At 36.1% G+C, this 7,436-nt stretch overlaps 1 long non-coding RNA gene across 1 annotated transcript; it reads left to right on the top strand.

Annotated features, from left to right (window-relative positions):
• The first annotated feature begins 5,066 nt into the window (after positions 1–5,066).
• Positions 5,067–7,043, top strand: LOC127096772 (uncharacterized). The gene is made up of 2 exons (XR_007792820.1): positions 5,067–5,599; positions 6,678–7,043. It is a non-coding gene; the product is annotated as an uncharacterized LOC127096772 (long non-coding RNA).
• Positions 7,044–7,436: the final 393 nt, after the last annotated feature.

Genomic DNA, 7,436 nt, shown 5'->3' with positions numbered 1-7,436 from the left:
CATCAACATACATAATGAAACAGTTATGGCCCCTAGCGCAATTGTTCTCCCAAGCCAATGAGAGAACCTAAGTTAACCTAATAACGATCTGAGCTTCTCCAAGAAAGATCTTCAAGGTTGTCCTCCTTTGATATTGAATTCTTCTCTAAGCTTCTCCAAGCAAGATCTTCAAGGTTGTCTTCCTTTGATATTGAATTCCTCTCTTTCTTCATAACATTGTCTTCTTTTCTTTCTTCATTACATTACAGAAGAAACTCGTTTTACATACGAGGGATTGAGATGAGAAAAGAAGTTACATTAAGAGATTAAAAGGAGAGGCACGACACGCAGGTCGTATTTAAAAACCCAAAACAAAATAAAGGACAATTAAGGCCATAACTGATCACCACAAGGCAATAATAACAAACACATTATTATTATTATTATTAATATTTTTAATTCCTTTAATTAATTAAAACCAAATTAAATTTTGGCGACCGATCATACTACGCAGAGTTAGCCGGGGGTTCCGCTGCCCGGTCATTTGAAATGGACATCGTTTTGCATCAACACAACCTTTGCGTAGTCACAAAACAGAAACCCTGAGAATTCTGACTCTGTGAGTGTGACGACCGTCACAAGCATGTTACGACCGTCACAGGCCCATGACGACCGTCACAGGCCCATGACGAACGTCACGCGGCCAAAAACAGAAACGCCTAGAATTTTGGATTTGTGAGTGTGACGGCCGTCACAAAGCATGTGACGACCGTCACGTCCAGCTTGTTACGATCGTGACAAGCTCGTGACGAACGTCACGCGGCCAAAATAACAAAACTTTGAAATAGTTAACAGACGTGTTCCAAAAGCCCTAAATTCACAACTCTTTGACGGCACAACCCTTGCACCGTCACCAACCCTAATGCGCCAATTTTAGACCGTCAAACACACCTCGATTGTTGATTCAGATGATTGATCAACAGATCATTGCTTCACCATACTAATGTCGGATTCCGAAGCAAATGACCATTGATCGCTCAAAGGAAAACAACCATTTAGTGTTTGAATGACAAAACAGAAACAGTATATCATATATACCGTACTTTGCATTAGGATTACTTATATCATATATAAGTTGATCGGTCTCAATTGCGTAACCTATGGACGATCGATGTATCGCTGCTTCACCATACTAATGTCGGTTCCGAAGCATAGTCAACATCAATCATCCAACTCGTACACTCATGATGCCAAATTTAATTACTCGTTTAATTATATTCATTCTGTCTTTTAATCATATTAATACAAAAATTAAACAGCTATCCGATTCATGGTTTCGTAAGTGACTCTGATACCACTGAAGGAGAAGAGCGATCCAAAACACGGCGGAAATTAAAGTTTTCTCCTTTAGAGATCCTTACGAATGGTCATGATTAGTGATAGAATATTTACCTCTTGTGACGATTGAAACCTTTGGTGCAGATCTCTTGTGACGATCAAAACCTTTGATGCAGATCCACAGAGCGATCACGAACGTTGAACGATGACAACGTCTCTACTAAGTCCACACGAACGGGTTCCTTCAATCTCAGTGCTAGCTGGTACGAATGAAGGCTTTGAGCGAGAGAGAGAGAGAGAGAAAACGAAAATAATGCAACCGCAATGAATGCTTCTGCACAAGGGTTCTATTTATAGAACCACTTGTATGGGCTTCAAGCTAAAAGGCCCACTTAAGTGTATTTTGGCCCATATCTTATAATATGCCCAATATCACTTAAGCCCATGGTACCTTACCATATTTTGTATTCTACTCAAGTACACCATACCTTACGATGTTCTATAATTCACTTAAGGGCACTGTACCTTACGGTATTCCTTAGTTACTCTATCTCTCATCAATCCGTCCTTTGTGTGTGACCCTGTAGGTTTTCGTGACGTTGGCAATTATATTAAATCACGCATTTAACATAATAAACAGTGAGCGGTATCTAGCAACACATCACTGCTACCCAAGACACGAAAATATCATGTGATTTGACAATTCCTTCTGTGATAATACTTATGTGTATAATTACCCTTTTGCCCTTATGTCTATATTGAACACAAGGCATAGACCGTGTCATCCTTGTCCAGTTCAATATTGGGCCCATAGACATTTATCCTGTTATGCAGGATGGGCAAATTCCATCTAGGTCACTCATGTCCCTCAGCATGCTTCGTGGAGTACCCATCAACTGTCTTTATGGTTATCCAGTTACGGACAACGTTTGATCAGCAATAAAGCACTCGACTCTACATCTAGGGTCCATAGTGGTTTCAGGTCGAAGAGTGGTATACACCATTATCACCATGAGAATAACTTATGACACTTTGCATAACTTTCTATATAGTATTCTCATAGCGGGTCAATCCGGTATAAATATTACTCCTAATATTCATACCTATGTTTAAGACTTGATAACTCTTTATCCATGATCCATGAGGTGTGATCATTAGTCTACAAACATAATAGTCTTAATGCTTTAATGTTATCCCACTTCACACTAAAGCTCGACTACGGATACTTTAAGAATAGTGTCCTTATGTTTAATGTGATCTCATGATTAAGTCATACTTGATACATTAAACAGACTAGCTATTCTAGGGACTTTATTAAACAAACATAATAAAGAAAAAGCTTTTTATTATTAATAATTAATTCGATACAAGTACCAAAAGCATTGGCATCTAGGGCTTACACTAACAGATACTTGAGTTCTTCTATCTGAAGATGCTTGATAAAGCTTCTTTGGTAGAAACCATCATCAGAAGCTTCTTGATCGGAGATCCTTATGGACTCCACTGAACTCCACTTGACATTTGGTGTTTTGATCATAAAAACCTCAATGTGTTTAGTTCGAGAGTGAGGTAACATATTTTTTGTAAGGTTTATGGCGCCAGTGTTATTGTGTTTTTATTGGGACAACTCTAAGGTCAACTCCATAATAACTCACTTAATTTTTCAAGATAATTTGAGCATAACAGTTACCATAACAATGTGTATGCCTTAATTAGGAATATCACTACACTTGATTGCTTTATGTTATGCTAGGAGACAAGCGAGTTACCAAGTAAGTGACATGTATCACAAGTACTTTTCAATTTAATTTTCATCTAATAAAATCAAACTAAAAGTACCCAACTAAGACATAATCCGCCCCTTTGTAACGCGTCGCGCAAAATAAAGAGTCGCCACCAAAATTTATTTATTCCAGAGGAAAGGGAAAATATCAATAAAACCCCTAAAAGAATGGTCGTCACAAACAAGAGCAGATTCGGGAGTCGATTATACAAGGGGAAGGTTTTAACACCCCTCACATCCGTTGTACTCAACGAGAACCATTTTTCTTGTTATATGCACAAATGGGTGATATTATCTGAAGGTTACTTGCAATTGGTTTAAGAGAAAATATAAGTTTATTGATTAATGTTCTCGCTAAGGATTCAAACCCTCGTACCTATGTATCCTCATAGTGCAATAAGGAAGTCAGAGATCCATAGTTCATGGTAGAAAATACATAGTTGTTGGTTATTTTTAGTGAACAGTGTTAATGTTCGTGTTTAAGAAGTTAAATGTTGCTTGTATTCCCGTACATGGGAGACTTCAGCATTTGTCTGTTTACAGTAGAATGGATGCGCTTGGATCGCATTCTAGAAGTTAAAAATTACTTGTATGCTCCCACATGGGAGGCTTAAGCGTCGTTCACGGTATAACAAAAATAACATGTCCTTTGTGAAAAGGTTTTGGATGCCTTGAGGCAGAAAATTGGATTTGATGGGTTGTGATTGATTTTAGAGTCGGAGATAAGTATCAAACCACAAGCTAAGTACGGTCGAAAATCTGAGTACTTGGGAGCTGAAAGGACAATTGTATCTTGACCTCTCTTTTTCATCTAAAGAGTTTTTGTTTATGAAAATTATGAGGCAAGTTTAATCGTTGGTACTTAGAGAAAGACAAGCATCTAACCACTGGTTAAGTACGACCGACAATTAGAATACTCAGGAGCCGAAAGGATAATTCATCCTAATCTCTCCTTTTCATCCTAAGAGGACCACATTAAACTCGTTTTATTTAATGTGTTTTGAATGGAAGACAAGTATCGAGCCACAAGTTAGGTACGACTGACAATCCATGTACTTGAGAAATGGTGTGTACAATTACGTACACCTATCCTTTTTCATCCGGTTTATTGTGAAAATATTTGAAAGTGACTTGACGTTGGATCAAGTGTTTGGAGGTTGAAATGTAAAAGTTGTGTGAATGAAATGGAAGAGATACTGAAGTTGGATCAAACACTCACGTTGTGTTCACTTGAGTTTGTTTTTGAAAACACTTGACGTTGGATCAAGTTTATTTTTGTTCTTCTTGAAAAAAGATTTTTTTTTATCATTTTGGTTTTATATTGTTTATTAACATGCAAAGGAAAACAATAAAGAAAGGTAAATCCTACGCTATTACATGTCCACGAGATGGGGTGAGCATTTTACCCATAATGGGGGGATGGAACCATAAACCATACAAGTAAAAAATTCTTACAAGCACATATGAACCATCCAAGTGGAAAAATAACCATAAGTAAAAGGATTAAATTCGAATGAATTAAAAATTAAAAATAATTCCTAAGACTAATCCTAATTAAAATTGCTAATTAAAGTCTAATATTAACATGTGTATCAATGTCTAAAATTAGAAGTAATCCAAATTTAACTAAACAATTAAATGTTAACCGAAACTCTAATGTGAATCTTATTGAAAGTTATCCAAAAATTAATTTCTAAAATGAATCTAAGTGTGTCATTACTCTTCTAATTTCAATTACATGGAAAATAACATCCAATTAATCTCTAATTAGATGCTAAGTACTAACATCAATTTCTAAGGGTTAATCAAAATAAAATGTAAAAATATCAACAAGTCTTCACTACCAAGTATAAAAAAAAAACAAGCATGAAAATAAAATAAAAAAATAAGGTAAAAAGGTAAACAAGGGGCGCATGAATCAATTTGTCATGGGCCAAAAACTTCAAAGCCCAAACCCTGAAGCGACATGAGAGGGAGGGGAGTCAGATTTACTGTATGGGATGCGTTTAGCTAGGCCTTTAGGACCAAAACAGAATCAAGCTAAGGGGAGAGAGATAATACCAGGATCAAATTGGTTCCAACTCTTCCTTGTTCAAACATGAAAAAAAAAACTTCACCCGAGTCAAACTACTCCGTCGCGCCAGAAATCGTCTCCGGCGGCGGAGATCCAAACCTTCCAAACCATACATCAACTTGCTCGTAGCTCATCCCTCTTCCATAATCCCCTATCCATTTTCTCTAATTCCTAATAAATCTCCAAAACTGAAATGAAACATACATGAACCCTAAATTACGAATTCCAAAATTAAACGCATCAATGGAGGAATCAAAGCCTATCATGTTAGGGCTTTGATTCCTCAGGTCGAACCTCACATGGTGGCAACATGAATTAACAAAAATAGATGACAAAAAGCTTACCTACAAGACGTCGACTTTTCCTAGTGTTCTCTGTGATGAAGAAGATGATGATAAAGCAAAAACCAGAGAAGCTTCACAGAGGTAATTGCTTCAAAACTCCTTATGCATCATTCGCTTATTTTCCTTATCCTTCTGTAGCTTATAAGTGTTATGTGTTCTTGCTGTGTTGTGTGAGAAATGCAGAGTGCTTGAGAGGATTTGTGATGAGATTGAGATAGATTATGAGAGCTTGTGATTTTGTGAGACAATGATTGAGAAAGTGATGGATTAAAGATGATGATTGGAGAATGATTGAATGATATAGAGGGTGATGAGTGTAAATTATTAGGGTAGTTTGGGAAACCATTAGGGAAATTTTAGCTCAGTTAATTTTCACAGGGAAAGTTAGTTGAATGTCATAACTATGTTAGAAATTATTCTGTTAGATGTTAGTTGCTGATTGATTTAGTTGTAATGCGTTTTGAAAGTTATTTTGAAGTTAGAATGTGAATGAGCTTGTTATGAAGTTAGCATGATATGTTATGTTAGTTAGGTCGTGCAATTTCAGTTAGTGATTAAGTTTGATTGTTGGGTAACTATTAATGTTGAATCAAAATGAAATATTGTTTGCATTGTTAAATAACTTGTTAGTTGCTAAATGGTTAAATTCTGTTGGATGCAATTGGGACAATTAGCTATGAATTTCAATGAGCAAAAATAGTTAGGTGTTGCTATAGATTTATTTGAATTTTGATGCATCAGTTGTGAATTCTGATAGTTATTTATTGCGTTACACTATCAGTTATTTGATTGGAAGAATGAAAGAGGTTTTGGAACTATTAGAAGTTGGTATTCACTGAACAAGGTGGTAGGACACAGGTGTAATCGATTAACCATTTTAGTTAACCGATTACCAACACGATGACTTGTGTTTTGGGTGTGCTGAGCGATTGTGAAATGTCAATCTAACCAGTTAACCACTTTGGTTTACCGGTTACCAACATGATGGTTTGTTAATGACATGATGTATGATAGTAGTAATGCAGGTGTAACCGGTTAACCATTTTGATTAACCGGTTACCAACGCGAAAATTGGTCTTTCTGGTGCGTTGGATGCATTATTTTGTGAATGAAGTATGCAATGTCTTGGTTTTTTTTAATTGTGTAAGTGATTTTGTAGGGAAAACTTGGTTATGGTTGGATGATGGATGAGGAAAACTTAGTCATGAGCAACCTTGACTTTGTCGCATGAGACTTAAACATAGGCAAACTTGGCATGATTCACCTTGAAGAAGATTAGTGGCTTGGAGATAAAGATGGAAGCCATGAAGATGAAGAAAGGAATAGGTCTAGGGTTTAGGATTAGTGGTTGACTTTGGTCAACTGTTTGACCAAAAAGTCAATAGTTGACCAAAGTCAACTGTAGGTTAAAAAGTGTAGTTTTTTGTAGGTTTTGATTTTGTATCTTTTGTGATGTAATATGGATCTTGATGACTTGTAATAATATAGCCTCTTTTCAAATAAACTTGAATTTCTTTTCCTCCAATTTATATTTCAATTGAAATTCCAACCTCCATTTCACTTTCAATTTACAACTTGAATAGGCACCATAAGATGAAACCATAATAACAAGGGATGAACCAACACCATAATAATAGATTAAACCCTAGTATTCATCTGGTAAATGCAAGCATAAAGAAATGAATCCCAATCCATGATCCATGAAAATCTTGGTTGAAATAAAAACCTCACATGTAAAGGAATCTTGATCCACATGAAACCCTGGATATCGCATGAACATTGATCCAATGTATCCCAAATTATTTATTCAGTGAAGGCATGATAACCTAATGATTGATGAATTGATGAATATATATGAAGATTACTTGGAAACATAAACCAAATGAAAGTGGAATTGGGAGGGAAATTGTTGGGGTAT

Source organism: Lathyrus oleraceus, chromosome 6 (assembly GCF_024323335.1).
Source record: "Lathyrus oleraceus cultivar Zhongwan6 chromosome 6, CAAS_Psat_ZW6_1.0, whole genome shotgun sequence".
Taxonomy (NCBI): domain Eukaryota; kingdom Viridiplantae; phylum Streptophyta; class Magnoliopsida; order Fabales; family Fabaceae; genus Lathyrus; species Lathyrus oleraceus.
This window is presented reverse-complemented; position numbering and strand designations above follow the sequence as displayed.